Source organism: Aquarana catesbeiana, linkage group LG03 (genome assembly GCF_042186555.1).
Source record: "Aquarana catesbeiana isolate 2022-GZ linkage group LG03, ASM4218655v1, whole genome shotgun sequence".
NCBI classification, from domain to species: Eukaryota; Metazoa; Chordata; class Amphibia; order Anura; family Ranidae; genus Aquarana; species Aquarana catesbeiana.
In genome coordinates this window covers 675,950,266-675,975,830 of record NC_133326.1, presented here as the reverse complement: position 1 = coordinate 675,975,830, position 25,565 = coordinate 675,950,266, and the positions used below count along the sequence as shown (strand labels likewise).

The 25,565-nt window shown below is 50.7% G+C and overlaps 54 non-coding genes across 54 annotated transcripts; all 54 read left to right on the top strand.

The window, feature by feature from the left end:
- Window positions 1–175: 175 nt before the first annotated feature.
- TRNAT-AGU (transfer RNA threonine (anticodon AGU)) lies at window positions 176–249 on the top strand. Its single transcript has one exon. It is a non-coding gene; the product is annotated as a tRNA-Thr (tRNA).
- A 161-nt stretch (window positions 250–410) lies between these two features.
- TRNAT-AGU (transfer RNA threonine (anticodon AGU)) lies at window positions 411–484 on the top strand. Its single transcript has one exon. It is a non-coding gene; the product is annotated as a tRNA-Thr (tRNA).
- Window positions 485–1,023: 539 nt separating this feature from the next.
- Window positions 1,024–1,105, top strand: TRNAS-GCU (transfer RNA serine (anticodon GCU)). Its single transcript has one exon. It is a non-coding gene; the product is annotated as a tRNA-Ser (tRNA).
- A 441-nt stretch (window positions 1,106–1,546) lies between these two features.
- Window positions 1,547–1,620, top strand: TRNAT-AGU (transfer RNA threonine (anticodon AGU)). The gene has a single exon. It is a non-coding gene; the product is annotated as a tRNA-Thr (tRNA).
- A 161-nt stretch (window positions 1,621–1,781) lies between these two features.
- Window positions 1,782–1,855, top strand: TRNAT-AGU (transfer RNA threonine (anticodon AGU)). Its single transcript has one exon. It is a non-coding gene; the product is annotated as a tRNA-Thr (tRNA).
- Window positions 1,856–2,394: 539 nt separating this feature from the next.
- Window positions 2,395–2,476, top strand: TRNAS-GCU (transfer RNA serine (anticodon GCU)). Its single transcript has one exon. It is a non-coding gene; the product is annotated as a tRNA-Ser (tRNA).
- Window positions 2,477–2,917: 441 nt separating this feature from the next.
- Window positions 2,918–2,991, top strand: TRNAT-AGU (transfer RNA threonine (anticodon AGU)). The gene has a single exon. It is a non-coding gene; the product is annotated as a tRNA-Thr (tRNA).
- A 161-nt stretch (window positions 2,992–3,152) lies between these two features.
- Window positions 3,153–3,226, top strand: TRNAT-AGU (transfer RNA threonine (anticodon AGU)). The gene has a single exon. It is a non-coding gene; the product is annotated as a tRNA-Thr (tRNA).
- Window positions 3,227–3,765: 539 nt separating this feature from the next.
- On the top strand, window positions 3,766–3,847 carry TRNAS-GCU (transfer RNA serine (anticodon GCU)). The gene has a single exon. It is a non-coding gene; the product is annotated as a tRNA-Ser (tRNA).
- A 443-nt stretch (window positions 3,848–4,290) lies between these two features.
- On the top strand, window positions 4,291–4,364 carry TRNAT-AGU (transfer RNA threonine (anticodon AGU)). The gene has a single exon. It is a non-coding gene; the product is annotated as a tRNA-Thr (tRNA).
- A 161-nt stretch (window positions 4,365–4,525) lies between these two features.
- Window positions 4,526–4,599, top strand: TRNAT-AGU (transfer RNA threonine (anticodon AGU)). The gene has a single exon. It is a non-coding gene; the product is annotated as a tRNA-Thr (tRNA).
- Window positions 4,600–5,138: 539 nt separating this feature from the next.
- TRNAS-GCU (transfer RNA serine (anticodon GCU)) lies at window positions 5,139–5,220 on the top strand. The gene has a single exon. It is a non-coding gene; the product is annotated as a tRNA-Ser (tRNA).
- A 441-nt stretch (window positions 5,221–5,661) lies between these two features.
- TRNAT-AGU (transfer RNA threonine (anticodon AGU)) lies at window positions 5,662–5,735 on the top strand. The gene has a single exon. It is a non-coding gene; the product is annotated as a tRNA-Thr (tRNA).
- A 161-nt stretch (window positions 5,736–5,896) lies between these two features.
- Window positions 5,897–5,970, top strand: TRNAT-AGU (transfer RNA threonine (anticodon AGU)). The gene has a single exon. It is a non-coding gene; the product is annotated as a tRNA-Thr (tRNA).
- Window positions 5,971–6,509: 539 nt separating this feature from the next.
- TRNAS-GCU (transfer RNA serine (anticodon GCU)) lies at window positions 6,510–6,591 on the top strand. The gene has a single exon. It is a non-coding gene; the product is annotated as a tRNA-Ser (tRNA).
- Window positions 6,592–7,032: 441 nt separating this feature from the next.
- Window positions 7,033–7,106, top strand: TRNAT-AGU (transfer RNA threonine (anticodon AGU)). Its single transcript has one exon. It is a non-coding gene; the product is annotated as a tRNA-Thr (tRNA).
- A 161-nt stretch (window positions 7,107–7,267) lies between these two features.
- On the top strand, window positions 7,268–7,341 carry TRNAT-AGU (transfer RNA threonine (anticodon AGU)). The gene has a single exon. It is a non-coding gene; the product is annotated as a tRNA-Thr (tRNA).
- Window positions 7,342–7,880: 539 nt separating this feature from the next.
- Window positions 7,881–7,962, top strand: TRNAS-GCU (transfer RNA serine (anticodon GCU)). Its single transcript has one exon. It is a non-coding gene; the product is annotated as a tRNA-Ser (tRNA).
- A 442-nt stretch (window positions 7,963–8,404) lies between these two features.
- On the top strand, window positions 8,405–8,478 carry TRNAT-AGU (transfer RNA threonine (anticodon AGU)). Its single transcript has one exon. It is a non-coding gene; the product is annotated as a tRNA-Thr (tRNA).
- A 161-nt stretch (window positions 8,479–8,639) lies between these two features.
- Window positions 8,640–8,713, top strand: TRNAT-AGU (transfer RNA threonine (anticodon AGU)). Its single transcript has one exon. It is a non-coding gene; the product is annotated as a tRNA-Thr (tRNA).
- A 539-nt stretch (window positions 8,714–9,252) lies between these two features.
- Window positions 9,253–9,334, top strand: TRNAS-GCU (transfer RNA serine (anticodon GCU)). Its single transcript has one exon. It is a non-coding gene; the product is annotated as a tRNA-Ser (tRNA).
- A 670-nt stretch (window positions 9,335–10,004) lies between these two features.
- TRNAT-AGU (transfer RNA threonine (anticodon AGU)) lies at window positions 10,005–10,078 on the top strand. Its single transcript has one exon. It is a non-coding gene; the product is annotated as a tRNA-Thr (tRNA).
- A 539-nt stretch (window positions 10,079–10,617) lies between these two features.
- TRNAS-GCU (transfer RNA serine (anticodon GCU)) lies at window positions 10,618–10,699 on the top strand. Its single transcript has one exon. It is a non-coding gene; the product is annotated as a tRNA-Ser (tRNA).
- A 448-nt stretch (window positions 10,700–11,147) lies between these two features.
- Window positions 11,148–11,221, top strand: TRNAT-AGU (transfer RNA threonine (anticodon AGU)). Its single transcript has one exon. It is a non-coding gene; the product is annotated as a tRNA-Thr (tRNA).
- Window positions 11,222–11,382: 161 nt separating this feature from the next.
- TRNAT-AGU (transfer RNA threonine (anticodon AGU)) lies at window positions 11,383–11,456 on the top strand. Its single transcript has one exon. It is a non-coding gene; the product is annotated as a tRNA-Thr (tRNA).
- Window positions 11,457–11,995: 539 nt separating this feature from the next.
- TRNAS-GCU (transfer RNA serine (anticodon GCU)) lies at window positions 11,996–12,077 on the top strand. Its single transcript has one exon. It is a non-coding gene; the product is annotated as a tRNA-Ser (tRNA).
- A 442-nt stretch (window positions 12,078–12,519) lies between these two features.
- Window positions 12,520–12,593, top strand: TRNAT-AGU (transfer RNA threonine (anticodon AGU)). The gene has a single exon. It is a non-coding gene; the product is annotated as a tRNA-Thr (tRNA).
- Window positions 12,594–12,754: 161 nt separating this feature from the next.
- TRNAT-AGU (transfer RNA threonine (anticodon AGU)) lies at window positions 12,755–12,828 on the top strand. The gene has a single exon. It is a non-coding gene; the product is annotated as a tRNA-Thr (tRNA).
- A 539-nt stretch (window positions 12,829–13,367) lies between these two features.
- Window positions 13,368–13,449, top strand: TRNAS-GCU (transfer RNA serine (anticodon GCU)). Its single transcript has one exon. It is a non-coding gene; the product is annotated as a tRNA-Ser (tRNA).
- A 432-nt stretch (window positions 13,450–13,881) lies between these two features.
- TRNAT-AGU (transfer RNA threonine (anticodon AGU)) lies at window positions 13,882–13,955 on the top strand. Its single transcript has one exon. It is a non-coding gene; the product is annotated as a tRNA-Thr (tRNA).
- A 161-nt stretch (window positions 13,956–14,116) lies between these two features.
- Window positions 14,117–14,190, top strand: TRNAT-AGU (transfer RNA threonine (anticodon AGU)). The gene has a single exon. It is a non-coding gene; the product is annotated as a tRNA-Thr (tRNA).
- Window positions 14,191–14,729: 539 nt separating this feature from the next.
- Window positions 14,730–14,811, top strand: TRNAS-GCU (transfer RNA serine (anticodon GCU)). The gene has a single exon. It is a non-coding gene; the product is annotated as a tRNA-Ser (tRNA).
- Window positions 14,812–15,252: 441 nt separating this feature from the next.
- TRNAT-AGU (transfer RNA threonine (anticodon AGU)) lies at window positions 15,253–15,326 on the top strand. Its single transcript has one exon. It is a non-coding gene; the product is annotated as a tRNA-Thr (tRNA).
- Window positions 15,327–15,487: 161 nt separating this feature from the next.
- On the top strand, window positions 15,488–15,561 carry TRNAT-AGU (transfer RNA threonine (anticodon AGU)). The gene has a single exon. It is a non-coding gene; the product is annotated as a tRNA-Thr (tRNA).
- A 539-nt stretch (window positions 15,562–16,100) lies between these two features.
- Window positions 16,101–16,182, top strand: TRNAS-GCU (transfer RNA serine (anticodon GCU)). The gene has a single exon. It is a non-coding gene; the product is annotated as a tRNA-Ser (tRNA).
- A 439-nt stretch (window positions 16,183–16,621) lies between these two features.
- Window positions 16,622–16,695, top strand: TRNAT-AGU (transfer RNA threonine (anticodon AGU)). Its single transcript has one exon. It is a non-coding gene; the product is annotated as a tRNA-Thr (tRNA).
- A 161-nt stretch (window positions 16,696–16,856) lies between these two features.
- On the top strand, window positions 16,857–16,930 carry TRNAT-AGU (transfer RNA threonine (anticodon AGU)). Its single transcript has one exon. It is a non-coding gene; the product is annotated as a tRNA-Thr (tRNA).
- Window positions 16,931–17,469: 539 nt separating this feature from the next.
- Window positions 17,470–17,551, top strand: TRNAS-GCU (transfer RNA serine (anticodon GCU)). The gene has a single exon. It is a non-coding gene; the product is annotated as a tRNA-Ser (tRNA).
- Window positions 17,552–17,985: 434 nt separating this feature from the next.
- TRNAT-AGU (transfer RNA threonine (anticodon AGU)) lies at window positions 17,986–18,059 on the top strand. The gene has a single exon. It is a non-coding gene; the product is annotated as a tRNA-Thr (tRNA).
- A 161-nt stretch (window positions 18,060–18,220) lies between these two features.
- On the top strand, window positions 18,221–18,294 carry TRNAT-AGU (transfer RNA threonine (anticodon AGU)). Its single transcript has one exon. It is a non-coding gene; the product is annotated as a tRNA-Thr (tRNA).
- Window positions 18,295–18,833: 539 nt separating this feature from the next.
- On the top strand, window positions 18,834–18,915 carry TRNAS-GCU (transfer RNA serine (anticodon GCU)). The gene has a single exon. It is a non-coding gene; the product is annotated as a tRNA-Ser (tRNA).
- A 677-nt stretch (window positions 18,916–19,592) lies between these two features.
- On the top strand, window positions 19,593–19,666 carry TRNAT-AGU (transfer RNA threonine (anticodon AGU)). The gene has a single exon. It is a non-coding gene; the product is annotated as a tRNA-Thr (tRNA).
- A 539-nt stretch (window positions 19,667–20,205) lies between these two features.
- Window positions 20,206–20,287, top strand: TRNAS-GCU (transfer RNA serine (anticodon GCU)). The gene has a single exon. It is a non-coding gene; the product is annotated as a tRNA-Ser (tRNA).
- A 439-nt stretch (window positions 20,288–20,726) lies between these two features.
- Window positions 20,727–20,800, top strand: TRNAT-AGU (transfer RNA threonine (anticodon AGU)). The gene has a single exon. It is a non-coding gene; the product is annotated as a tRNA-Thr (tRNA).
- Window positions 20,801–20,961: 161 nt separating this feature from the next.
- TRNAT-AGU (transfer RNA threonine (anticodon AGU)) lies at window positions 20,962–21,035 on the top strand. The gene has a single exon. It is a non-coding gene; the product is annotated as a tRNA-Thr (tRNA).
- A 537-nt stretch (window positions 21,036–21,572) lies between these two features.
- TRNAS-GCU (transfer RNA serine (anticodon GCU)) lies at window positions 21,573–21,654 on the top strand. The gene has a single exon. It is a non-coding gene; the product is annotated as a tRNA-Ser (tRNA).
- Window positions 21,655–22,088: 434 nt separating this feature from the next.
- Window positions 22,089–22,162, top strand: TRNAT-AGU (transfer RNA threonine (anticodon AGU)). Its single transcript has one exon. It is a non-coding gene; the product is annotated as a tRNA-Thr (tRNA).
- Window positions 22,163–22,323: 161 nt separating this feature from the next.
- On the top strand, window positions 22,324–22,397 carry TRNAT-AGU (transfer RNA threonine (anticodon AGU)). Its single transcript has one exon. It is a non-coding gene; the product is annotated as a tRNA-Thr (tRNA).
- Window positions 22,398–22,936: 539 nt separating this feature from the next.
- TRNAS-GCU (transfer RNA serine (anticodon GCU)) lies at window positions 22,937–23,018 on the top strand. The gene has a single exon. It is a non-coding gene; the product is annotated as a tRNA-Ser (tRNA).
- Window positions 23,019–23,461: 443 nt separating this feature from the next.
- TRNAT-AGU (transfer RNA threonine (anticodon AGU)) lies at window positions 23,462–23,535 on the top strand. The gene has a single exon. It is a non-coding gene; the product is annotated as a tRNA-Thr (tRNA).
- Window positions 23,536–23,696: 161 nt separating this feature from the next.
- TRNAT-AGU (transfer RNA threonine (anticodon AGU)) lies at window positions 23,697–23,770 on the top strand. The gene has a single exon. It is a non-coding gene; the product is annotated as a tRNA-Thr (tRNA).
- A 539-nt stretch (window positions 23,771–24,309) lies between these two features.
- TRNAS-GCU (transfer RNA serine (anticodon GCU)) lies at window positions 24,310–24,391 on the top strand. The gene has a single exon. It is a non-coding gene; the product is annotated as a tRNA-Ser (tRNA).
- Window positions 24,392–24,825: 434 nt separating this feature from the next.
- TRNAT-AGU (transfer RNA threonine (anticodon AGU)) lies at window positions 24,826–24,899 on the top strand. Its single transcript has one exon. It is a non-coding gene; the product is annotated as a tRNA-Thr (tRNA).
- Window positions 24,900–25,060: 161 nt separating this feature from the next.
- Window positions 25,061–25,134, top strand: TRNAT-AGU (transfer RNA threonine (anticodon AGU)). Its single transcript has one exon. It is a non-coding gene; the product is annotated as a tRNA-Thr (tRNA).
- Window positions 25,135–25,565: the final 431 nt, after the last annotated feature.

Here is a 25,565-nt window from a genome sequence, read left to right as displayed (position 1 = left end):
AGCTCCCGCTTTTGTTCTCCCCTCTGTCCACAGCTTTAACCTCTGTGCACTCCCCTTCCCCTTCACAGCTCCAGCTCCAGCTCCAGCCCCAGCCCCGGCATTCCTATTACACACAGCGCTCACTCCTGCACCCACTCTGCACTTGACTGGGTTGCAAAGGACTTGCCCCAAGTGAGGCGCTGTGGCTTAGTTGGTGAAAGCGCCTGTCTAGTAAACAGGAGATCCTGAGTTCAAATCTCAGCAGTGCCTGCCGTGGAGTCTTTCCATTTATAAAGTTTTCAGTTTTGCGCAAGCTTAATGGCACCCTTGAGTCTCCCAAGCGTGGTAGGTTTCTAACCCGGTGCTAGCCTGACGGAAGACCTTGCCTCCAAAGATTTGAAAAATTCTCACAAGGGGCTTGCCCCAAGTGAGGCACTGTGGCTTAGTTGGTGAAAGCGCCTGTCTAGTAAACAGGAGATCCTGAGTTCAAATCTCAGCAGTGCCTGCCACGGAGTCCTTCCATTTATAACATTTTCAGTATTGCACGAGCTCCATGTCCCCCCTCAGTCTGCCAAGCGTGGTAGATTACCAACCCAGTGCTGGACTTCTGGAAGACCTTGCCTCCAACGACTTGAAAAATTCTCACTGAACATACCAGCCTATTAGGCTAAAGATCAGTCCTGGATGCCCTTTTGAATGCAGGGGACTTGGTCTTTGGAGGGAGCACGCCTTCCCATCAACATTCTGGAGCAGAGAACAATTCAGGCCTCCCTTCAATGTTGGATACCTCTTCTTCTGTGAGAACCGCAGATGGGAATCCAGTTGGACAGACAATGCCATGGGTGTGGCCTACGTCAATCACCAAGGGGGTCACCAAAGGTGGTACAGCTCAGAAGGAAGCATATTGCCCCAGGAGAACATGGTGCTCAGACATACTCAGACTCCTGCCAGATTCTCCGTGTGCCCTCCCAGATTGCCGGAATCTGGCTAAGCCCTTCTCAAAAACCACAGACAAGAAACTGCACAAGGTTCTAGATCACACATGACGAGGTGGCCGAGTGGTTAAGGCGATGGACTGCTAATCCATTGTGCTCTGCACGCATGGGTTCGAATCCCATCCTCGTCGGTAGTTTAGTTCATAATCCATGTAAATGTGCGTAACGTAAAGCATCTTATGGCACGATAGTCTTCAACACATTGAAAAAAAAAAAAAAAAAAAAAAAAAAAAAAGGACACAGTCACCCTAGACAATCAATCTACCTACATTCCGTGCCCCTTATCTTCGGCCCAATCCACAGCACTCACCTCTGCACTCAATCACCCCCATGCATGGCTCTCACCTCTGCACCCAGCCGCCCCCAACCAGAGCTCTTCACATCCCTGACCGGACATAGCTCCCGCTTTTGTTCTCCCCTCTGTCCACAGCTTTAACCTCTGTGCACTCCCCTTCCCCTTCACAGCTCCAGCTCCAGCTCCAGCCCCAGCCCCGGTATTCCTATTACACACAGCGCTCACTCCTGCACCCACTCTGCACTTGACTGGGTTGCAAAGGACTTGCCCCAAGTGAGGCGCTGTGGCTTAGTTGGTGAAAGCGCCTGTCTAGTAAACAGGAGATCCTGAGTTCAAATCTCAGCAGTGCCTGCCGTGGAGTCTTTCCATTTATAAAGTTTTCAGTTTTGCGCAAGCTTAATGGCACCCTTGAGTCTCCCAAGCGTGGTAGGTTTCTAACCCGGTGCTAGCCTGACGGAAGACCTTGCCTCCAAAGATTTGAAAAATTCTCACAAGGGGCTTGCCCCAAGTGAGGCGCTGTGGCTTAGTTGGTGAAAGCGCCTGTCTAGTAAACAGGAGATCCTGAGTTCAAATCTCAGCAGTGCCTGCCACGGAGTCCTTCCATTTATAACATTTTCAGTATTGCACGAGCTCCATGTCCCCCCTCAGTCTGCCAAGCGTGGTAGATTACCAACCCAGTGCTGGACTTCTGGAAGACCTTGCCTCCAACGACTTGAAAAATTCTCACTGAACATACCAGCCTATTAGGCTAAAGATCAGTCCTGGATGCCCTTTTGAATGCAGGGGACTTGGTCTTTGGAGGGAGCACGCCTTCCCATCAACATTCTGGAGCAGAGAACAATTCAGGCCTCCCTTCAATGTTGGATACCTCTTCTTCTGTGAGAACCGCAGATGGGAATCCAGTTGGACAGACAATGCCATGGGTGTGGCCTACGTCAATCACCAAGGGGGTCACCAAAGGTGGTACAGCTCAGAAGGAAGCATATTGCCCCAGGAGAACATGGTGCTCAGACATACTCAGACTCCTGCCAGATTCTCCGTGTGCCCTCCCAGATTGCCGGAATCTGGCTAAGCCCTTCTCAAAAACCACAGACAAGAAACTGCACAAGGTTCTAGATCACACATGACGAGGTGGCCGAGTGGTTAAGGCGATGGACTGCTAATCCATTGTGCTCTGCACGCATGGGTTCGAATCCCATCCTCGTCGGTAGTTTAGTTCATAATCCATGTAAATGTGCGTAACGTAAAGCATCTTATGGCACGATAGTCTTCAACACATTGAAAAAAAAAAAAAAAAAAAAAAAAAAAAAAGGACACAGTCACCCTAGACAATCAATCTACCTACATTCCGTGCCCCTTATCTTCGGCCCAATCCACAGCACTCACCTCTGCACTCAATCACCCCCATGCATGGCTCTCACCTCTGCACCCAGCCGCCCCCAACCAGAGCTCTTCACATCCCTGACCGGACATAGCTCCCGCTTTTGTTCTCCCCTCTGTCCACAGCTTTAACCTCTGTGCACTCCCCTTCCCCTTCACAGCTCCAGCTCCAGCTCCAGCCCCAGCCCCGGCATTCCTATTACACACAGCGCTCACTCCTGCACCCACTCTGCACTTGACTGGGTTGCAAAGGACTTGCCCCAAGTGAGGCGCTGTGGCTTAGTTGGTGAAAGCGCCTGTCTAGTAAACAGGAGATCCTGAGTTCAAATCTCAGCAGTGCCTGCCGTGGAGTCTTTCCATTTATAAAGTTTTCAGTTTTGCGCAAGCTTAATGGCACCCTTGAGTCTCCCAAGCGTGGTAGGTTTCTAACCCGGTGCTAGCCTGACGGAAGACCTTGCCTCCAAAGATTTGAAAAATTCTCACAAGGGGCTTGCCCCAAGTGAGGCGCTGTGGCTTAGTTGGTGAAAGCGCCTGTCTAGTAAACAGGAGATCCTGAGTTCAAATCTCAGCAGTGCCTGCCACGGAGTCCTTCCATTTATAACATTTTCAGTATTGCACGAGCTCCATGTCCCCCCTCAGTCTGCCAAGCGTGGTAGATTACCAACCCAGTGCTGGACTTCTGGAAGACCTTGCCTCCAACGACTTGAAAAATTCTCACTGAACATACCAGCCTATTAGGCTAAAGATCAGTCCTGGATGCCCTTTTGAATGCAGGGGACTTGGTCTTTGGAGGGAGCACGCCTTCCCATCAACATTCTGGAGCAGAGAACAATTCAGGCCTCCCTTCAATGTTGGATACCTCTTCTTCTGTGAGAACCGCAGATGGGAATCCAGTTGGACAGACAATGCCATGGGTGTGGCCTACGTCAATCACCAAGGGGGTCACCAAAGGTGGTACAGCTCAGAAGGAAGCATATTGCCCCAGGAGAACATGGTGCTCAGACATACTCAGACTCCTGCCAGATTCTCCGTGTGCCCTCCCAGATTGCCGGAATCTGGCTAAGCCCTTCTCAAAAACCACAGACAAGAAACTGCACAAGGTTCTAGATCACACATGACGAGGTGGCCGAGTGGTTAAGGCGATGGACTGCTAATCCATTGTGCTCTGCACGCATGGGTTCGAATCCCATCCTCGTCGGTAGTTTAGTTCATAATCCATGTAAATGTGCGTAACGTAAAGCATCTTATGGCACGATAGTCTTCAACACATTGAAAAAAAAAAAAAAAAAAAAAAAAAAGGACACAGTCACCCTAGACAATCAATCTACCTACATTCCGTGCCCCTTATCTTCGGCCCAATCCACAGCACTCACCTCTGCACTCAATCACCCCCATGCATGGCTCTCACCTCTGCACCCAGCCGCCCCCAACCAGAGCTCTTCACATCCCTGACCGGACATAGCTCCCGCTTTTGTTCTCCCCTCTGTCCACAGCTTTAACCTCTGTGCACTCCCCTTCCCCTTCACAGCTCCAGCTCCAGCTCCAGCTCCAGCCCCAGCCCCGGCATTCCTATTACACACAGCGCTCACTCCTGCACCCACTCTGCACTTGACTGGGTTGCAAAGGACTTGCCCCAAGTGAGGCGCTGTGGCTTAGTTGGTGAAAGCGCCTGTCTAGTAAACAGGAGATCCTGAGTTCAAATCTCAGCAGTGCCTGCCGTGGAGTCTTTCCATTTATAAAGTTTTCAGTTTTGCGCAAGCTTAATGGCACCCTTGAGTCTCCCAAGCGTGGTAGGTTTCTAACCCGGTGCTAGCCTGACGGAAGACCTTGCCTCCAAAGATTTGAAAAATTCTCACAAGGGGCTTGCCCCAAGTGAGGCGCTGTGGCTTAGTTGGTGAAAGCGCCTGTCTAGTAAACAGGAGATCCTGAGTTCAAATCTCAGCAGTGCCTGCCACGGAGTCCTTCCATTTATAACATTTTCAGTATTGCACGAGCTCCATGTCCCCCCTCAGTCTGCCAAGCGTGGTAGATTACCAACCCAGTGCTGGACTTCTGGAAGACCTTGCCTCCAACGACTTGAAAAATTCTCACTGAACATACCAGCCTATTAGGCTAAAGATCAGTCCTGGATGCCCTTTTGAATGCAGGGGACTTGGTCTTTGGAGGGAGCACGCCTTCCCATCAACATTCTGGAGCAGAGAACAATTCAGGCCTCCCTTCAATGTTGGATACCTCTTCTTCTGTGAGAACCGCAGATGGGAATCCAGTTGGACAGACAATGCCATGGGTGTGGCCTACGTCAATCACCAAGGGGGTCACCAAAGGTGGTACAGCTCAGAAGGAAGCATATTGCCCCAGGAGAACATGGTGCTCAGACATACTCAGACTCCTGCCAGATTCTCCGTGTGCCCTCCCAGATTGCCGGAATCTGGCTAAGCCCTTCTCAAAAACCACAGACAAGAAACTGCACAAGGTTCTAGATCACACATGACGAGGTGGCCGAGTGGTTAAGGCGATGGACTGCTAATCCATTGTGCTCTGCACGCATGGGTTCGAATCCCATCCTCGTCGGTAGTTTAGTTCATAATCCATGTAAATGTGCGTAACGTAAAGCATCTTATGGCACGATAGTCTTCAACACATTGAAAAAAAAAAAAAAAAAAAAAAAAAAAAAAGGACACAGTCACCCTAGACAATCAATCTACCTACATTCCGTGCCCCTTATCTTCGGCCCAATCCACAGCACTCACCTCTGCACTCAATCACCCCCATGCATGGCTCTCACCTCTGCACCCAGCCGCCCCCAACCAGAGCTCTTCACATCCCTGACCGGACATAGCTCCCGCTTTTGTTCTCCCCTCTGTCCACAGCTTTAACCTCTGTGCACTCCCCTTCCCCTTCACAGCTCCAGCTCCAGCTCCAGCCCCAGCCCCGGCATTCCTATTACACACAGCGCTCACTCCTGCACCCACTCTGCACTTGACTGGGTTGCAAAGGACTTGCCCCAAGTGAGGCGCTGTGGCTTAGTTGGTGAAAGCGCCTGTCTAGTAAACAGGAGATCCTGAGTTCAAATCTCAGCAGTGCCTGCCGTGGAGTCTTTCCATTTATAAAGTTTTCAGTTTTGCGCAAGCTTAATGGCACCCTTGAGTCTCCCAAGCGTGGTAGGTTTCTAACCCGGTGCTAGCCTGACGGAAGACCTTGCCTCCAAAGATTTGAAAAATTCTCACAAGGGGCTTGCCCCAAGTGAGGCGCTGTGGCTTAGTTGGTGAAAGCGCCTGTCTAGTAAACAGGAGATCCTGAGTTCAAATCTCAGCAGTGCCTGCCACGGAGTCCTTCCATTTATAACATTTTCAGTATTGCACGAGCTCCATGTCCCCCCTCAGTCTGCCAAGCGTGGTAGATTACCAACCCAGTGCTGGACTTCTGGAAGACCTTGCCTCCAACGACTTGAAAAATTCTCACTGAACATACCAGCCTATTAGGCTAAAGATCAGTCCTGGATGCCCTTTTGAATGCAGGGGACTTGGTCTTTGGAGGGAGCACGCCTTCCCATCAACATTCTGGAGCAGAGAACAATTCAGGCCTCCCTTCAATGTTGGATACCTCTTCTTCTGTGAGAACCGCAGATGGGAATCCAGTTGGACAGACAATGCCATGGGTGTGGCCTACGTCAATCACCAAGGGGGTCACCAAAGGTGGTACAGCTCAGAAGGAAGCATATTGCCCCAGGAGAACATGGTGCTCAGACATACTCAGACTCCTGCCAGATTCTCCGTGTGCCCTCCCAGATTGCCGGAATCTGGCTAAGCCCTTCTCAAAAACCACAGACAAGAAACTGCACAAGGTTCTAGATCACACATGACGAGGTGGCCGAGTGGTTAAGGCGATGGACTGCTAATCCATTGTGCTCTGCACGCATGGGTTCGAATCCCATCCTCGTCGGTAGTTTAGTTCATAATCCATGTAAATGTGCGTAACGTAAAGCATCTTATGGCACGATAGTCTTCAACACATTGAAAAAAAAAAAAAAAAAAAAAAAAAAAAAAGGACACAGTCACCCTAGACAATCAATCTACCTACATTCCGTGCCCCTTATCTTCGGCCCAATCCACAGCACTCACCTCTGCACTCAATCACCCCCATGCATGGCTCTCACCTCTGCACCCAGCCGCCCCCAACCAGAGCTCTTCACATCCCTGACCGGACATAGCTCCCGCTTTTGTTCTCCCCTCTGTCCACAGCTTTAACCTCTGTGCACTCCCCTTCCCCTTCACAGCTCCAGCTCCAGCTCCAGCCCCAGCCCCGGCATTCCTATTACACACAGCGCTCACTCCTGCACCCACTCTGCACTTGACTGGGTTGCAAAGGACTTGCCCCAAGTGAGGCGCTGTGGCTTAGTTGGTGAAAGCGCCTGTCTAGTAAACAGGAGATCCTGAGTTCAAATCTCAGCAGTGCCTGCCGTGGAGTCTTTCCATTTATAAAGTTTTCAGTTTTGCGCAAGCTTAATGGCACCCTTGAGTCTCCCAAGCGTGGTAGGTTTCTAACCCGGTGCTAGCCTGACGGAAGACCTTGCCTCCAAAGATTTGAAAAATTCTCACAAGGGGCTTGCCCCAAGTGAGGCGCTGTGGCTTAGTTGGTGAAAGCGCCTGTCTAGTAAACAGGAGATCCTGAGTTCAAATCTCAGCAGTGCCTGCCACGGAGTCCTTCCATTTATAACATTTTCAGTATTGCACGAGCTCCATGTCCCCCCTCAGTCTGCCAAGCGTGGTAGATTACCAACCCAGTGCTGGACTTCTGGAAGACCTTGCCTCCAACGACTTGAAAAATTCTCACTGAACATACCAGCCTATTAGGCTAAAGATCAGTCCTGGATGCCCTTTTGAATGCAGGGGACTTGGTCTTTGGAGGGAGCACGCCTTCCCATCAACATTCTGGAGCAGAGAACAATTCAGGCCTCCCTTCAATGTTGGATACCTCTTCTTCTGTGAGAACCGCAGATGGGAATCCAGTTGGACAGACAATGCCATGGGTGTGGCCTACGTCAATCACCAAGGGGGTCACCAAAGGTGGTACAGCTCAGAAGGAAGCATATTGCCCCAGGAGAACATGGTGCTCAGACATACTCAGACTCCTGCCAGATTCTCCGTGTGCCCTCCCAGATTGCCGGAATCTGGCTAAGCCCTTCTCAAAAACCACAGACAAGAAACTGCACAAGGTTCTAGATCACACATGACGAGGTGGCCGAGTGGTTAAGGCGATGGACTGCTAATCCATTGTGCTCTGCACGCATGGGTTCGAATCCCATCCTCGTCGGTAGTTTAGTTCATAATCCATGTAAATGTGCGTAACGTAAAGCATCTTATGGCACGATAGTCTTCAACACATTGAAAAAAAAAAAAAAAAAAAAAAAAAAAAAAAGGACACAGTCACCCTAGACAATCAATCTACCTACATTCCGTGCCCCTTATCTTCGGCCCAATCCACAGCACTCACCTCTGCACTCAATCACCCCCATGCATGGCTCTCACCTCTGCACCCAGCCGCCCCCAACCAGAGCTCTTCACATCCCTGACCGGACATAGCTCCCGCTTTTGTTCTCCCCTCTGTCCACAGCTTTAACCTCTGTGCACTCCCCTTCCCCTTCACAGCTCCAGCTCCAGCTCCAGCCCCAGCCCCGGCATTCCTATTACACACAGCGCTCACTCCTGCACCCACTCTGCACTTGACTGGGTTGCAAAGGACTTGCCCCAAGTGAGGCGCTGTGGCTTAGTTGGTGAAAGCGCCTGTCTAGTAAACAGGAGATCCTGAGTTCAAATCTCAGCAGTGCCTGCCGTGGAGTCTTTCCATTTATAAAGTTTTCAGTTTTGCGCAAGCTTAATGGCACCCTTGAGTCTCCCAAGCGTGGTAGGTTTCTAACCCGGTGCTAGCCTGACGGAAGACCTTGCCTCCAAAGATTTGAAAAATTCTCACAAGGGGCTTGCCCCAAGTGAGGCGCTGTGGCTTAGTTGGTGAAAGCGCCTGTCTAGTAAACAGGAGATCCTGAGTTCAAATCTCAGCAGTGCCTGCCACGGAGTCCTTCCATTTATAACATTTTCAGTATTGCACGAGCTCCATGTCCCCCCTCAGTCTGCCAAGCGTGGTAGATTACCAACCCAGTGCTGGACTTCTGGAAGACCTTGCCTCCAACGACTTGAAAAATTCTCACTGAACATACCAGCCTATTAGGCTAAAGATCAGTCCTGGATGCCCTTTTGAATGCAGGGGACTTGGTCTTTGGAGGGAGCACGCCTTCCCATCAACATTCTGGAGCAGAGAACAATTCAGGCCTCCCTTCAATGTTGGATACCTCTTCTTCTGTGAGAACCGCAGATGGGAATCCAGTTGGACAGACAATGCCATGGGTGTGGCCTACGTCAATCACCAAGGGGGTCACCAAAGGTGGTACAGCTCAGAAGGAAGCATATTGCCCCAGGAGAACATGGTGCTCAGACATACTCAGACTCCTGCCAGATTCTCCGTGTGCCCTCCCAGATTGCCGGAATCTGGCTAAGCCCTTCTCAAAAACCACAGACAAGAAACTGCACAAGGTTCTAGATCACACATGACGAGGTGGCCGAGTGGTTAAGGCGATGGACTGCTAATCCATTGTGCTCTGCACGCATGGGTTCGAATCCCATCCTCGTCGGTAGTTTAGTTCATAATCCATGTAAATGTGCGTAACGTAAAGCATCTTATGGCACGATAGTCTTCAACACATTGAAAAAAAAAAAAAAAAAAAAAAAAGGACACAGTCACCCTAGACAATCAATCTACCTACATTCCGTGCCCCTTATCTTCGGCCCAATCCACAGCACTCACCTCTGCACTCAATCACCCCCATGCATGGCTCTCACCTCTGCACCCAGCCGCCCCCAACCAGAGCTCTTCACATCCCTGACCGGACATAGCTCCCGCTTTTGTTCTCCCCTCTGTCCACAGCTTTAACCTCTGTGCACTCCCCTTCCCCTTCACAGCTCCAGCTCCAGCTCCAGCCCCAGCCCCGGCATTCCTATTACACACAGCGCTCACTCCTGCACCCACTCTGCACTTGACTGGGTTGCAAAGGACTTGCCCCAAGTGAGGCGCTGTGGCTTAGTTGGTGAAAGCGCCTGTCTAGTAAATAGGAGATCCTGAGTTCAAATCTCAGCAGTGCCTGCCGTGGAGTCTTTCCATTTATAAAGTTTTCAGTTTTGCGCAAGCTTAATGGCACCCTTGAGTCTCCCAAGCGTGGTAGGTTTCTAACCCGGTGCTAGCCTGACGGAAGACCTTGCCTCCAAAGATTTGAAAAATTCTCACAAGGGGCTTGCCCCAAGTGAGGCGCTGTGGCTTAGTTGGTGAAAGCGCCTGTCTAGTAAACAGGAGATCCTGAGTTCAAATCTCAGCAGTGCCTGCCACGGAGTCCTTCCATTTATAACATTTTCAGTATTGCACGAGCTCCATGTCCCCCCTCAGTCTGCCAAGCGTGGTAGAGTACCAACCCAGTGCTGGACTTCTGGAAGACCTTGCCTCCAACGACTTGAAAAATTCTCACTGAACATACCAGCCTATTAGGCTAAAGATCAGTCCTGGATGCCCTTTTGAATGCAGGGGACTTGGTCTTTGGAGGGAGCACGCCTTCCCATCAACATTCTGGAGCAGAGAACAATTCAGGCCTCCCTTCAATGTTGGATACCTCTTCTTCTGTGAGAACCGCAGATGGGAATCCAGTTGGACAGACAATGCCATGGGTGTGGCCTACGTCAATCACCAAGGGGGTCACCAAAGGTGGTACAGCTCAGAAGGAAGCATATTGCCCCAGGAGAACATGGTGCTCAGACATACTCAGACTCCTGCCAGATTCTCCGTGTGCCCTCCCAGATTGCCGGAATCTGGCTAAGCCCTTCTCAAAAACCACAGACAAGAAACTGCACAAGGTTCTAGATCACACATGACGAGGTGGCCGAGTGGTTAAGGCGATGGACTGCTAATCCATTGTGCTCTGCACGCATGGGTTCGAATCCCATCCTCGTCGGTAGTTTAGTTCATAATCCATGTAAATGTGCGTAACGTAAAGCATCTTATGGCACGATAGTCTTCAACACATTGAAAAAAAAAAAAAAAAAAAAAAAAAAAAAAAAAAAAAGGACACAGTCACCCTAGACAATCAATCTACCTACATTCCGTGCCCCTTATCTTCGGCCCAATCCACAGCACTCACCTCTGCACTCAATCACCCCCATGCATGGCTCTCACCTCTGCACCCAGCCGCCCCCAACCAGAGCTCTTCACATCCCTGACCGGACATAGCTCCCGCTTTTGTTCTCCCCTCTGTCCACAGCTTTAACCTCTGTGCACTCCCCTTCCCCTTCACAGCTCCAGCTCCAGCTCCAGCCCCAGCCCCGGCATTCCTATTACACACAGCGCTCACTCCTGCACCCACTCTGCACTTGACTGGGTTGCAAAGGACTTGCCCCAAGTGAGGCGCTGTGGCTTAGTTGGTGAAAGCGCCTGTCTAGTAAACAGGAGATCCTGAGTTCAAATCTCAGCAGTGCCTGCCGTGGAGTCTTTCCATTTATAAAGTTTTCAGTTTTGCGCAAGCTTAATGGCACCCTTGAGTCTCCCAAGCGTGGTAGGTTTCTAACCCGGTGCTAGCCTGACGGAAGACCTTGCCTCCAAAGATTTGAAAAATTCTCACAAGGGGCTTGCCCCAAGTGAGGCGCTGTGGCTTAGTTGGTGAAAGCGCCTGTCTAGTAAACAGGAGATCCTGAGTTCAAATCTCAGCAGTGCCTGCCACGGAGTCCTTCCATTTATAACATTTTCAGTATTGCACGAGCTCCATGTCCCCCCTCAGTCTGCCAAGCGTGGTAGATTACCAACCCAGTGCTGGACTTCTGGAAGACCTTGCCTCCAACGACTTGAAAAATTCTCACTGAACATACCAGCCTATTAGGCTAAAGATCAGTCCTGGATGCCCTTTTGAATGCAGGGGACTTGGTCTTTGGAGGGAGCACGCCTTCCCATCAACATTCTGGAGCAGAGAACAATTCAGGCCTCCCTTCAATGTTGGATACCTCTTCTTCTGTGAGAACCGCAGATGGGAATCCAGTTGGACAGACAATGCCATGGGTGTGGCCTACGTCAATCACCAAGGGGGTCACCAAAGGTGGTACAGCTCAGAAGGAAGCATATTGCCCCAGGAGAACATGGTGCTCAGACATACTCAGACTCCTGCCAGATTCTCCGTGTGCCCTCCCAGATTGCCGGAATCTGGCTAAGCCCTTCTCAAAAACCACAGACAAGAAACTGCACAAGGTTCTAGATCACACATGACGAGGTGGCCGAGTGGTTAAGGCGATGGACTGCTAATCCATTGTGCTCTGCACGCATGGGTTCGAATCCCATCCTCGTCGGTAGTTTAGTTCATAATCCATGTAAATGTGCGTAACGTAAAGCATCTTATGGCACGATAGTCTTCAACACATTGAAAAAAAAAAAAAAAAAAAAAAAAAAAAAAAGGACACAGTCACCCTAGACAATCAATCTACCTACATTCCGTGCCCCTTATCTTCGGCCCAATCCACAGCACTCACCTCTGCACTCAATCACCCCCATGCATGGCTCTCACCTCTGCACCCAGCCGCCCCCAACCAGAGCTCTTCACATCCCTGACCGGACATAGCTCCCGCTTTTGTTCTCCCCTCTGTCCACAGCTTTAACCTCTGTGCACTCCCCTTCCCCTTCACAGCTCCAGCTCCAGCTCCAGCCCCAGCCCCGGCATTCCTATTACACACAGCGCTCACTCCTGCACCCACTCTGCACTTGACTGGGTTGCAAAGGACTTGCCCCAAGTGAGGCGCTGTGGCTTAGTTGGTGAAAGCGCCTGTCTAGTAAACAGGAGATCCTGAGTTCAAATCTCAGCAGTGCCTGCCGTGGAGTCTTTCCATTTATAAAGTTTTCAGTTTTGCGCAAGCTTAATGGCACCCTTGAGTCTCCCAAGCGTGGTAGGTTTCTAACCCGGTGCTAGCCTGACGGAAGACCTTGCCTCCAAAGATTTGAAAAATTCTCACAAGGGGCTTGCCCCAAGTGAGGCGCTGTGGCTTAGTTGGTGAAAGCGCCTGTCTAGTAAACAGGAGATCCTGAGTTCAAATCTCAGCAGTGCCTGCCACGGAGTCCTTCCATTTATAACATTTTCAGTATTGCACGAGCTCCATGTCCCCCCTCAGTCTGCCAAGCGTGGTAGAGTACCAACCCAGTGCTGGACTTCTGGAAGACCTTGCCTCCAACGACTTGAAAAATTCTCACTGAACATACCAGCCTATTAGGCTAAAGATCAGTCCTGGATGCCCTTTTGAATGCAGGGGACTTGGTCTTTGGAGGGAGCACGCCTTCCCATCAACATTCTGGAGCAGAGAACAATTCAGGCCTCCCTTCAATGTTGGATACCTCTTCTTCTGTGAGAACCGCAGATGGGAATCCAGTTGGACAGACAATGCCATGGGTGTGGCCTACGTCAATCACCAAGGGGGTCACCAAAGGTGGTACAGCTCAGAAGGAAGCATATTGCCCCAGGAGAACATGGTGCTCAGACATACTCAGACTCCTGCCAGATTCTCCGTGTGCCCTCCCAGATTGCCGGAATCTGGCTAAGCCCTTCTCAAAAACCACAGACAAGAAACTGCACAAGGTTCTAGATCACACATGACGAGGTGGCCGAGTGGTTAAGGCGATGGACTGCTAATCCATTGTGCTCTGCACGCATGGGTTCGAATCCCATCCTCGTCGGTAGTTTAGTTCATAATCCATGTAAATGTGCGTAACGTAAAGCATCTTATGGCACGATAGTCTTCAACACATTGAAAAAAAAAAAAAAAAAAAAAGGACACAGTCACCCTAGACAACCAATCTACCTACATTCCGTGCCCCTTATCTTCGGCCCAATCCACAGCACTCACCTCTGCACTCAATCACCCCCATGCATGGCTCTCACCTCTGCACCCAGCCGCCCCCAACCAGAGCTCTTCACATCCCTGACCGGACATAGCTCCCGCTTTTGTTCTCCCCTCTGTCCACAGCTTTAACCTCTGTGCACTCCCCTTCCCCTTCACAGCTCCAGCTCCAGCTCCAGCCCCAGCCCCGGCATTCCTATTACACACAGCGCTCACTCCTGCACCCACTCTGCACTTGACTGGGTTGCAAAGGACTTGCCCCAAGTGAGGCGCTGTGGCTTAGTTGGTGAAAGCGCCTGTCTAGTAAACAGGAGATCCTGAGTTCAAATCTCAGCAGTGCCTGCCGTGGAGTCTTTCCATTTATAAAGTTTTCAGTTTTGCGCAAGCTTAATGGCACCCTTGAGTCTCCCAAGCGTGGTAGGTTTCTAACCCGGTGCTAGCCTGACGGAAGACCTTGCCTCCAAAGATTTGAAAAATTCTCACAAGGGGCTTGCCCCAAGTGAGGCGCTGTGGCTTAGTTGGTGAAAGCGCCTGTCTAGTAAACAGGAGATCCTGAGTTCAAATCTCAGCAGTGCCTGCCACGGAGTCCTTCCATTTATAACATTTTCAGTATTGCACGAGCTCCATGTCCCCCCTCAGTCTGCCAAGCGTGGTAGATTACCAACCCAGTGCTGGACTTCTGGAAGACCTTGCCTCCAACGACTTGAAAAATTCTCACTGAACATACCAGCCTATTAGGCTAAAGATCAGTCCTGGATGCCCTTTTGAATGCAGGGGACTTGGTCTTTGGAGGGAGCACGCCTTCCCATCAACATTCTGGAGCAGAGAACAATTCAGGCCTCCCTTCAATGTTGGATACCTCTTCTTCTGTGAGAACCGCAGATGGGAATCCAGTTGGACAGACAATGCCATGGGTGTGGCCTACGTCAATCACCAAGGGGGTCACCAAAGGTGGTACAGCTCAGAAGGAAGCATATTGCCCCAGGAGAACATGGTGCTCAGACATACTCAGACTCCTGCCAGATTCTCCGTGTGCCCTCCCAGATTGCCGGAATCTGGCTAAGCCCTTCTCAAAAACCACAGACAAGAAACTGCACAAGGTTCTAGATCACACATGACGAGGTGGCCGAGTGGTTAAGGCGATGGACTGCTAATCCATTGTGCTCTGCACGCATGGGTTCGAATCCCATCCTCGTCGGTAGTTTAGTTCATAATCCATGTAAATGTGCGTAACGTAAAGCATCTTATGGCACGATAGTCTTCAACACATTGAAAAAAAAAAAAAAAAAAAAAAAAAAAAAAGGACACAGTCACCCTAGACAATCAATCTACCTACATTCCGTGCCCCTTATCTTCGGCCCAATCCACAGCACTCACCTCTGCACTCAATCACCCCCATGCATGGCTCTCACCTCTGCACCCAGCCGCCCCCAACCAGAGCTCTTCACATCCCTGACCGGACATAGCTCCCGCTTTTGTTCTCCCCTCTGTCCACAGCTTTAACCTCTGTGCACTCCCCTTCCCCTTCACAGCTCCAGCTCCAGCTCCAGCCCCAGCCCCGGCATTCCTATTACACACAGCGCTCACTCCTGCACCCACTCTGCACTTGACTGGGTTGCAAAGGACTTGCCCCAAGTGAGGCGCTGTGGCTTAGTTGGTGAAAGCGCCTGTCTAGTAAACAGGAGATCCTGAGTTCAAATCTCAGCAGTGCCTGCCGTGGAGTCTTTCCATTTATAAAGTTTTCAGTTTTGCGCAAGCTTAATGGCACCCTTGAGTCTCCCAAGCGTGGTAGGTTTCTAACCCGGTGCTAGCCTGACGGAAGACCTTGCCTCCAAAGATTTGAAAAATTCTCACAAGGGGCTTGCCCCAAGTGAGGCGCTGTGGCTTAGTTGGTGAAAGCGCCTGTCTAGTAAACAGGAGATCCTGAGTTCAAATCTCAGCAGTGCCTGCCACGGAGTCCTTCCATTTATAACATTTTCAGTATTGCACGAGCTCCATGTCCCCCCTCAGTCTGCCAAGCGTGGTAGATTACCAACCCAGTGCTGGACTTCTGGAAGACCTTGCCTCCAACGACTTGAAAAATTCTCACTGAACATACCAGCCTATTAGGCTAAAGATCAGTCCTGGATGCCCTTTTGAATGCAGGGGACTTGGTCTTTGGAGGGAGCACGCCTTCCCATCAACATTCTGGAGCAGAGAACAATTCAGGCCTCCCTTCAATGTTGGATACCTCTTCTTCTGTGAGAACCGCAGATGGGAATCCAGTTGGACAGACAATGCCATGGGTGTGGCCTACGTCAATCACCAAGGGGGTCACCAAAGGTGGTACAGCTCAGAAGGAAGCATATTGCCCCAGGAGAACATGGTGCTCAGACATACTCAGACTCCTGCCAGATTCTCCGTGTGCCCTCCCAGATTGCCGGAATCTGGCTAAGCCCTTCTCAAAAACCACAGACAAGAAACTGCACAAGGTTCTAGATCACACATGACGAGGTGGCCGAGTGGTTAAGGCGATGGACTGCTAATCCATTGTGCTCTGCACGCATGGGTTCGAATCCCATCCTCGTCGGTAGTTTAGTTCATAATCCATGTAAATGTGCGTAACGTAAAGCATCTTATGGCACGATAGTCTTCAACACATTGAAAAAAAAAAAAAAAAAAAAAAGGACACAGTCACCCTAGACAATCAATCTACCTACATTCCGTGCCCCTTATCTTCGGCCCAATCCACAGCACTCACCTCTGCACTCAATCACCCCCATGCATGGCTCTCACCTCTGCACCCAGCCGCCCCCAACCAGAGCTCTTCACATCCCTGACCGGACATAGCTCCCGCTTTTGTTCTCCCCTCTGTCCACAGCTTTAACCTCTGTGCACTCCCCTTCCCCTTCACAGCTCCAGCTCCAGCTCCAGCTCCAGCCCCAGCCCCGGCATTCCTATTACACACAGCGCTCACTCCTGCACCCACTCTGCACTTGACTGGGTTGCAAAGGACTTGCCCCAAGTGAGGCGCTGTGGCTTAGTTGGTGAAAGCGCCTGTCTAGTAAACAGGAGATCCTGAGTTCAAATCTCAGCAGTGCCTGCCGTGGAGTCTTTCCATTTATAAAGTTTTCAGTTTTGCGCAAGCTTAATGGCACCCTTGAGTCTCCCAAGCGTGGTAGGTTTCTAACCCGGTGCTAGCCTGACGGAAGACCTTGCCTCCAAAGATTTGAAAAATTCTCACAAGGGGCTTGCCCCAAGTGAGGCGCTGTGGCTTAGTTGGTGAAAGCGCCTGTCTAGTAAACAGGAGATCCTGAGTTCAAATCTCAGCAGTGCCTGCCACGGAGTCCTTCCATTTATAACATTTTCAGTATTGCACGAGCTCCATGTCCCCCCTCAGTCTGCCAAGCGTGGTAGATTACCAACCCAGTGCTGGACTTCTGGAAGACCTTGCCTCCAACGACTTGAAAAATTCTCACTGAACATACCAGCCTATTAGGCTAAAGATCAGTCCTGGATGCCCTTTTGAATGCAGGGGACTTGGTCTTTGGAGGGAGCACGCCTTCCCATCAACATTCTGGAGCAGAGAACAATTCAGGCCTCCCTTCAATGTTGGATACCTCTTCTTCTGTGAGAACCGCAGATGGGAATCCAGTTGGACAGACAATGCCATGGGTGTGGCCTACGTCAATCACCAAGGGGGTCACCAAAGGTGGTACAGCTCAGAAGGAAGCATATTGCCCCAGGAGAACATGGTGCTCAGACATACTCAGACTCCTGCCAGATTCTCCGTGTGCCCTCCCAGATTGCCGGAATCTGGCTAAGCCCTTCTCAAAAACCACAGACAAGAAACTGCACAAGGTTCTAGATCACACATGACGAGGTGGCCGAGTGGTTAAGGCGATGGACTGCTAATCCATTGTGCTCTGCACGCATGGGTTCGAATCCCATCCTCGTCGGTAGTTTAGTTCATAATCCATGTAAATGTGCGTAACGTAAAGCATCTTATGGCACGATAGTCTTCAACACATTGAAAAAAAAAAAAAAAAAAAAAAAGGACACAGTCACCCTAGACAATCAATCTACCTACATTCCGTGCCCCTTATCTTCGGCCCAATCCACAGCACTCACCTCTGCACTCAATCACCCCCATGCATGGCTCTCACCTCTGCACCCAGCCGCCCCCAACCAGAGCTCTTCACATCCCTGACCGGACATAGCTCCCGCTTTTGTTCTCCCCTCTGTCCACAGCTTTAACCTCTGTGCACTCCCCTTCCCCTTCACAGCTCCAGCTCCAGCTCCAGCCCCAGCCCCGGCATTCCTATTACACACAGCGCTCACTCCTGCACCCACTCTGCACTTGACTGGGTTGCAAAGGACTTGCCCCAAGTGAGGCGCTGTGGCTTAGTTGGTGAAAGCGCCTGTCTAGTAAACAGGAGATCCTGAGTTCAAATCTCAGCAGTGCCTGCCGTGGAGTCTTTCCATTTATAAAGTTTTCAGTTTTGCGCAAGCTTAATGGCACCCTTGAGTCTCCCAAGCGTGGTAGGTTTCTAACCCGGTGCTAGCCTGACGGAAGACCTTGCCTCCAAAGATTTGAAAAATTCTCACAAGGGGCTTGCCCCAAGTGAGGCGCTGTGGCTTAGTTGGTGAAAGCGCCTGTCTAGTAAACAGGAGATCCTGAGTTCAAATCTCAGCAGTGCCTGCCACGGAGTCCTTCCATTTATAACATTTTCAGTATTGCACGAGCTCCATGTCCCCCCTCAGTCTGCCAAGCGTGGTAGATTACCAACCCAGTGCTGGACTTCTGGAAGACCTTGCCTCCAACGACTTGAAAAATTCTCACTGAACATACCAGCCTATTAGGCTAAAGATCAGTCCTGGATGCCCTTTTGAATGCAGGGGACTTGGTCTTTGGAGGGAGCACGCCTTCCCATCAACATTCTGGAGCAGAGAACAATTCAGGCCTCCCTTCAATGTTGGATACCTCTTCTTCTGTGAGAACCGCAGATGGGAATCCAGTTGGACAGACAATGCCATGGGTGTGGCCTACGTCAATCACCAAGGGGGTCACCAAAGGTGGTACAGCTCAGAAGGAAGCATATTGCCCCAGGAGAACATGGTGCTCAGACATACTCAGACTCCTGCCAGATTCTCCGTGTGCCCTCCCAGATTGCCGGAATCTGGCTAAGCCCTTCTCAAAAACCACAGACAAGAAACTGCACAAGGTTCTAGATCACACATGACGAGGTGGCCGAGTGGTTAAGGCGATGGACTGCTAATCCATTGTGCTCTGCACGCATGGGTTCGAATCCCATCCTCGTCGGTAGTTTAGTTCATAATCCATGTAAATGTGCGTAACGTAAAGCATCTTATGGCACGATAGTCTTCAACACATTGAAAAAAAAAAAAAAAAAAAAAAAAAAAAAAAGGACACAGTCACCCTAGACAATCAATCTACCTACATTCCGTGCCCCTTATCTTCGGCCCAATCCACAGCACTCACCTCTGCACTCAATCACCCCCATGCATGGCTCTCACCTCTGCACCCAGCCGCCCCCAACCAGAGCTCTTCACATCCCTGACCGGACATAGCTCCCGCTTTTGTTCTCCCCTCTGTCCACAGCTTTAACCTCTGTGCACTCCCCTTCCCCTTCACAGCTCCAGCTCCAGCTCCAGCCCCAGCCCCGGCATTCCTATTACACACAGCGCTCACTCCTGCACCCACTCTGCACTTGACTGGGTTGCAAAGGACTTGCCCCAAGTGAGGCGCTGTGGCTTAGTTGGTGAAAGCGCCTGTCTAGTAAACAGGAGATCCTGAGTTCAAATCTCAGCAGTACCTGCCGTGGAGTCTTTCCATTTATAAAGTTTTCAGTTTTGCGCAAGCTTAATGGCACCCTTGAGTCTCCCAAGCGTGGTAGGTTTCTAACCCGGTGCTAGCCTGACGGAAGACCTTGCCTCCAAAGATTTGAAAAATTCTCACAAGGGGCTTGCCCCAAGTGAGGCGCTGTGGCTTAGTTGGTGAAAGCGCCTGTCTAGTAAACAGGAGATCCTGAGTTCAAATCTCAGCAGTGCCTGCCACGGAGTCCTTCCATTTATAACATTTTCAGTATTGCACGAGCTCCATGTCCCCCCTCAGTCTGCCAAGCGTGGTAGATTACCAACCCAGTGCTGGACTTCTGGAAGACCTTGCCTCCAACGACTTGAAAAATTCTCACTGAACATACCAGCCTATTAGGCTAAAGATCAGTCCTGGATGCCCTTTTGAATGCAGGGGACTTGGTCTTTGGAGGGAGCACGCCTTCCCATCAACATTCTGGAGCAGAGAACAATTCAGGCCTCCCTTCAATGTTGGATACCTCTTCTTCTGTGAGAACCGCAGATGGGAATCCAGTTGGACAGACAATGCCATGGGTGTGGCCTACGTCAATCACCAAGGGGGTCACCAAAGGTGGTACAGCTCAGAAGGAAGCATATTGCCCCAGGAGAACATGGTGCTCAGACATACTCAGACTCCTGCCAGATTCTCCGTGTGCCCTCCCAGATTGCCGGAATCTGGCTAAGCCCTTCTCAAAAACCACAGACAAGAAACTGCACAAGGTTCTAGATCACACATGACGAGGTGGCCGAGTGGTTAAGGCGATGGACTGCTAATCCATTGTGCTCTGCACGCATGGGTTCGAATCCCATCCTTGTCGGTAGTTTAGTTCATAATCCATGTAAATGTGCGTAACGTAAAGCATCTTATGGCACGATAGTCTTCAACACATTGAAAAAAAAAAAAAAAAAAAAAAGGACACAGTCACCCTAGACAATCAATCTACCTACATTCCGTGCCCCTTATCTTCGGCCCAATCCACAGCACTCACCTCTGCACTCAATCACCCCCATGCATGGCTCTCACCTCTGCACCCAGCCGCCCCCAACCAGAGCTCTTCACATCCCTGACCGGACATAGCTCCCGCTTTTGTTCTCCCCTCTGTCCACAGCTTTAACCTCTGTGCACTCCCCTTCCCCTTCACAGCTCCAGCTCCAGCTCCAGCTCCAGCCCCAGCCCCGGCATTCCTATTACACACAGCGCTCACTCCTGCACCCACTCTGCACTTGACTGGGTTGCAAAGGACTTGCCCCAAGTGAGGCGCTGTGGCTTAGTTGGTGAAAGCGCCTGTCTAGTAAACAGGAGATCCTGAGTTCAAATCTCAGCAGTGCCTGCCGTGGAGTCTTTCCATTTATAAAGTTTTCAGTTTTGCGCAAGCTTAATGGCACCCTTGAGTCTCCCAAGCGTGGTAGGTTTCTAACCCGGTGCTAGCCTGACGGAAGACCTTGCCTCCAAAGATTTGAAAAATTCTCACAAGGGGCTTGCCCCAAGTGAGGCGCTGTGGCTTAGTTGGTGAAAGCGCCTGTCTAGTAAACAGGAGATCCTGAGTTCAAATCTCAGCAGTGCCTGCCACGGAGTCCTTCCATTTATAACATTTTCAGTATTGCACGAGCTCCATGTCCCCCCTCAGTCTGCCAAGCGTGGTAGATTACCAACCCAGTGCTGGACTTCTGGAAGACCTTGCCTCCAACGACTTGAAAAATTCTCACTGAACATACCAGCCTATTAGGCTAAAGATCAGTCCTGGATGCCCTTTTGAATGCAGGGGACTTGGTCTTTGGAGGGAGCACGCCTTCCCATCAACATTCTGGAGCAGAGAACAATTCAGGCCTCCCTTCAATGTTGGATACCTCTTCTTCTGTGAGAACCGCAGATGGGAATCCAGTTGGACAGACAATGCCATGGGTGTGGCCTACGTCAATCACCAAGGGGGTCACCAAAGGTGGTACAGCTCAGAAGGAAGCATATTGCCCCAGGAGAACATGGTGCTCAGACATACTCAGACTCCTGCCAGATTCTCCGTGTGCCCTCCCAGATTGCCGGAATCTGGCTAAGCCCTTCTCAAAAACCACAGACAAGAAACTGCACAAGGTTCTATCACACATGACGAGGTGGCCGAGTGGTTAAGGCGATGGACTGCTAATCCATTGTGCTCTGCACGCATGGGTTCGAATCCCATCCTCGTCGGTAGTTTAGTTCATAATCCATGTAAATGTGCGTAACGTAAAGCATCTTATGGCACGATAGTCTTCAACACATTGAAAAAAAAAAAAAAAAAAAAAAAGGACACAGTCACCCTAGACAATCAATCTACCTACATTCCGTGCCCCTTATCTTCGGCCCAATCCACAGCACTCACCTCTGCACTCAATCACCCCCATGCATGGCTCTCACCTCTGCACCCAGCCGCCCCCAACCAGAGCTCTTCACATCCCTGACCGGACATAGCTCCCGCTTTTGTTCTCCCCTCTGTCCACAGCTTTAACCTCTGTGCACTCCCCTTCCCCTTCACAGCTCCAGCTCCAGCTCCAGCCCCAGCCCCGGCATTCCTATTACACACAGCGCTCACTCCTGCACCCACTCTGCACTTGACTGGGTTGCAAAGGACTTGCCCCAAGTGAGGCGCTGTGGCTTAGTTGGTGAAAGCGCCTGTCTAGTAAACAGGAGATCCTGAGTTCAAATCTCAGCAGTGCCTGCCGTGGAGTCTTTCCATTTATAAAGTTTTCAGTTTTGCGCAAGCTTAATGGCACCCTTGAGTCTCCCAAGCGTGGTAGGTTTCTAACCCGGTGCTAGCCTGACGGAAGACCTTGCCTCCAAAGATTTGAAAAATTCTCACAAGGGGCTTGCCCCAAGTGAGGCGCTGTGGCTTAGTTGGTGAAAGCGCCTGTCTAGTAAACAGGAGATCCTGAGTTCAAATCTCAGCAGTGCCTGCCACGGAGTCCTTCCATTTATAACATTTTCAGTATTGCACGAGCTCCATGTCCCCCCTCAGTCTGCCAAGCGTGGTAGATTACCAACCCAGTGCTGGACTTCTGGAAGACCTTGCCTCCAACGACTTGAAAAATTCTCACTGAACATACCAGCCTATTAGGCTAAAGATCAGTCCTGGATGCCCTTTTGAATGCAGGGGACTTGGTCTTTGGAGGGAGCACGCCTTCCCATCAACATTCTGGAGCAGAGAACAATTCAGGCCTCCCTTCAATGTTGGATACCTCTTCTTCTGTGAGAACCGCAGATGGGAATCCAGTTGGACAGACAATGCCATGGGTGTGGCCTACGTCAATCACCAAGGGGGTCACCAAAGGTGGTACAGCTCAGAAGGAAGCATATTGCCCCAGGAGAACATGGTGCTCAGACATACTCAGACTCCTGCCAGATTCTCCGTGTGCCCTCCCAGATTGCCGGAATCTGGCTAAGCCCTTCTCAAAAACCACAGACAAGAAACTGCACAAGGTTCTAGATCACACATGACGAGGTGGCCGAGTGGTTAAGGCGATGGACTGCTAATCCATTGTGCTCTGCACGCATGGGTTCGAATCCCATCCTCGTCGGTAGTTTAGTTCATAATCCATGTAAATGTGCGTAACGTAAAGCATCTTATGGCACGATAGTCTTCAACACATTGAAAAAAAAAAAAAAAAAAAAAAAAAAAAAAAAGGACACAGTCACCCTAGACAATCAATCTACCTACATTCCGTGCCCCTTATCTTCGGCCCAATCCACAGCACTCACCTCTGCACTCAATCACCCCCATGCATGGCTCTCACCTCTGCACCCAGCCGCCCCCAACCAGAGCTCTTCACATCCCTGACCGGACATAGCTCCCGCTTTTGTTCTCCCCTCTGTCCACAGCTTTAACCTCTGTGCACTCCCCTTCCCCTTCACAGCTCCAGCTCCAGCTCCAGCCCCAGCCCCGGCATTCCTATTACACACAGCGCTCACTCCTGCACCCACTCTGCACTTGACTGGGTTGCAAAGGACTTGCCCCAAGTGAGGCGCTGTGGCTTAGTTGGTGAAAGCGCCTGTCTAGTAAACAGGAGATCCTGAGTTCAAATCTCAGCAGTGCCTGCCGTGGAGTCTTTCCATTTATAAAGTTTTCAGTTTTGCGCAAGCTTAATGGCACCCTTGAGTCTCCCAAGCGTGGTAGGTTTCTAACCCGGTGCTAGCCTGACGGAAGACCTTGCCTCCAAAGATTTGAAAAATTCTCACAAGGGGCTTGCCCCAAGTGAGGCGCTGTGGCTTAGTTGGTGAAAGCGCCTGTCTAGTAAACAGGAGATCCTGAGTTCAAATCTCAGCAGTGCCTGCCACGGAGTCCTTCCATTTATAACATTTTCAGTATTGCACGAGCTCCATGTCCCCCCTCAGTCTGCCAAGCGTGGTAGATTACCAACCCAGTGCTGGACTTCTGGAAGACCTTGCCTCCAACGACTTGAAAAATTCTCACTGAACATACCAGCCTATTAGGCTAAAGATCAGTCCTGGATGCCCTTTTGAATGCAGGGGACTTGGTCTTTGGAGGGAGCACGCCTTCCCATCAACATTCTGGAGCAGAGAACAATTCAGGCCTCCCTTCAATGTTGGATACCTCTTCTTCTGTGAGAACCGCAGATGGGAATCCAGTTGGACAGACAATGCCATGGGTGTGGCCTACGTCAATCACCAAGGGGGTCACCAAAGGTGGTACAGCTCAGAAGGAAGCATATTGCCCCAGGAGAACATGGTGCTCAGACATACTCAGACTCCTGCCAGATTCTCCGTGTGCCCTCCCAGATTGCCGGAATCTGGCTAAGCCCTTCTCAAAAACCACAGACAAGAAACTGCACAAGGTTCTAGATCACACATGACGAGGTGGCCGAGTGGTTAAGGCGATGGACTGCTAATCCATTGTGCTCTGCACGCATGGGTTCGAATCCCATCCTCGTCGGTAGTTTAGTTCATAATCCATGTAAATGTGCGTAACGTAAAGCATCTTATGGCACGATAGTCTTCAACACATTGAAAAAAAAAAAAAAAAAAAAAAAGGACACAGTCACCCTAGACAATCAATCTACCTACATTCCGTGCCCCTTATCTTCGGCCCAATCCACAGCACTCACCTCTGCACTCAATCACCCCCATGCATGGCTCTCACCTCTGCACCCAGCCGCCCCCAACCAGAGCTCTTCACATCCCTGACCGGACATAGCTCCCGCTTTTGTTCTCCCCTCTGTCCACAGCTTTAACCTCTGTGCACTCCCCTTCCCCTTCACAGCTCCAGCTCCAGCTCCAGCCCCAGCCCCGGCATTCCTATTACACACAGCGCTCACTCCTGCACCCACTCTGCACTTGACTGGGTTGCAAAGGACTTGCCCCAAGTGAGGCGCTGTGGCTTAGTTGGTGAAAGCGCCTGTCTAGTAAACAGGAGATCCTGAGTTCAAATCTCAGCAGTGCCTGCCGTGGAGTCTTTCCATTTATAAAGTTTTCAGTTTTGCGCAAGCTTAATGGCACCCTTGAGTCTCCCAAGCGTGGTAGGTTTCTAACCCGGTGCTAGCCTGACGGAAGACCTTGCCTCCAAAGATTTGAAAAATTCTCACAAGGGGCTTGCCCCAAGTGAGGCGCTGTGGCTTAGTTGGTGAAAGCGCCTGTCTAGTAAACAGGAGATCCTGAGTTCAAATCTCAGCAGTGCCTGCCACGGAGTCCTTCCATTTATAACATTTTCAGTATTGCACGAGCTCCATGTCCCCCCTCAGTCTGCCAAGCGTGGTAGATTACCAACCCAGTGCTGGACTTCTGGAAGACCTTGCCTCCAACGACTTGAAAAATTCTCACTGAACATACCAGCCTATTAGGCTAAAGATCAGTCCTGGATGCCCTTTTGAATGCAGGGGACTTGGTCTTTGGAGGGAGCACGCCTTCCCATCAACATTCTGGAGCAGAGAACAATTCAGGCCTCCCTTCAATGTTGGATACCTCTTCTTCTGTGAGAACCGCAGATGGGAATCCAGTTGGACAGACAATGCCATGGGTGTGGCCTACGTCAATCACCAAGGGGGTCACCAAAGGTGGTACAGCTCAGAAGGAAGCATATTGCCCCAGGAGAACATGGTGCTCAGACATAC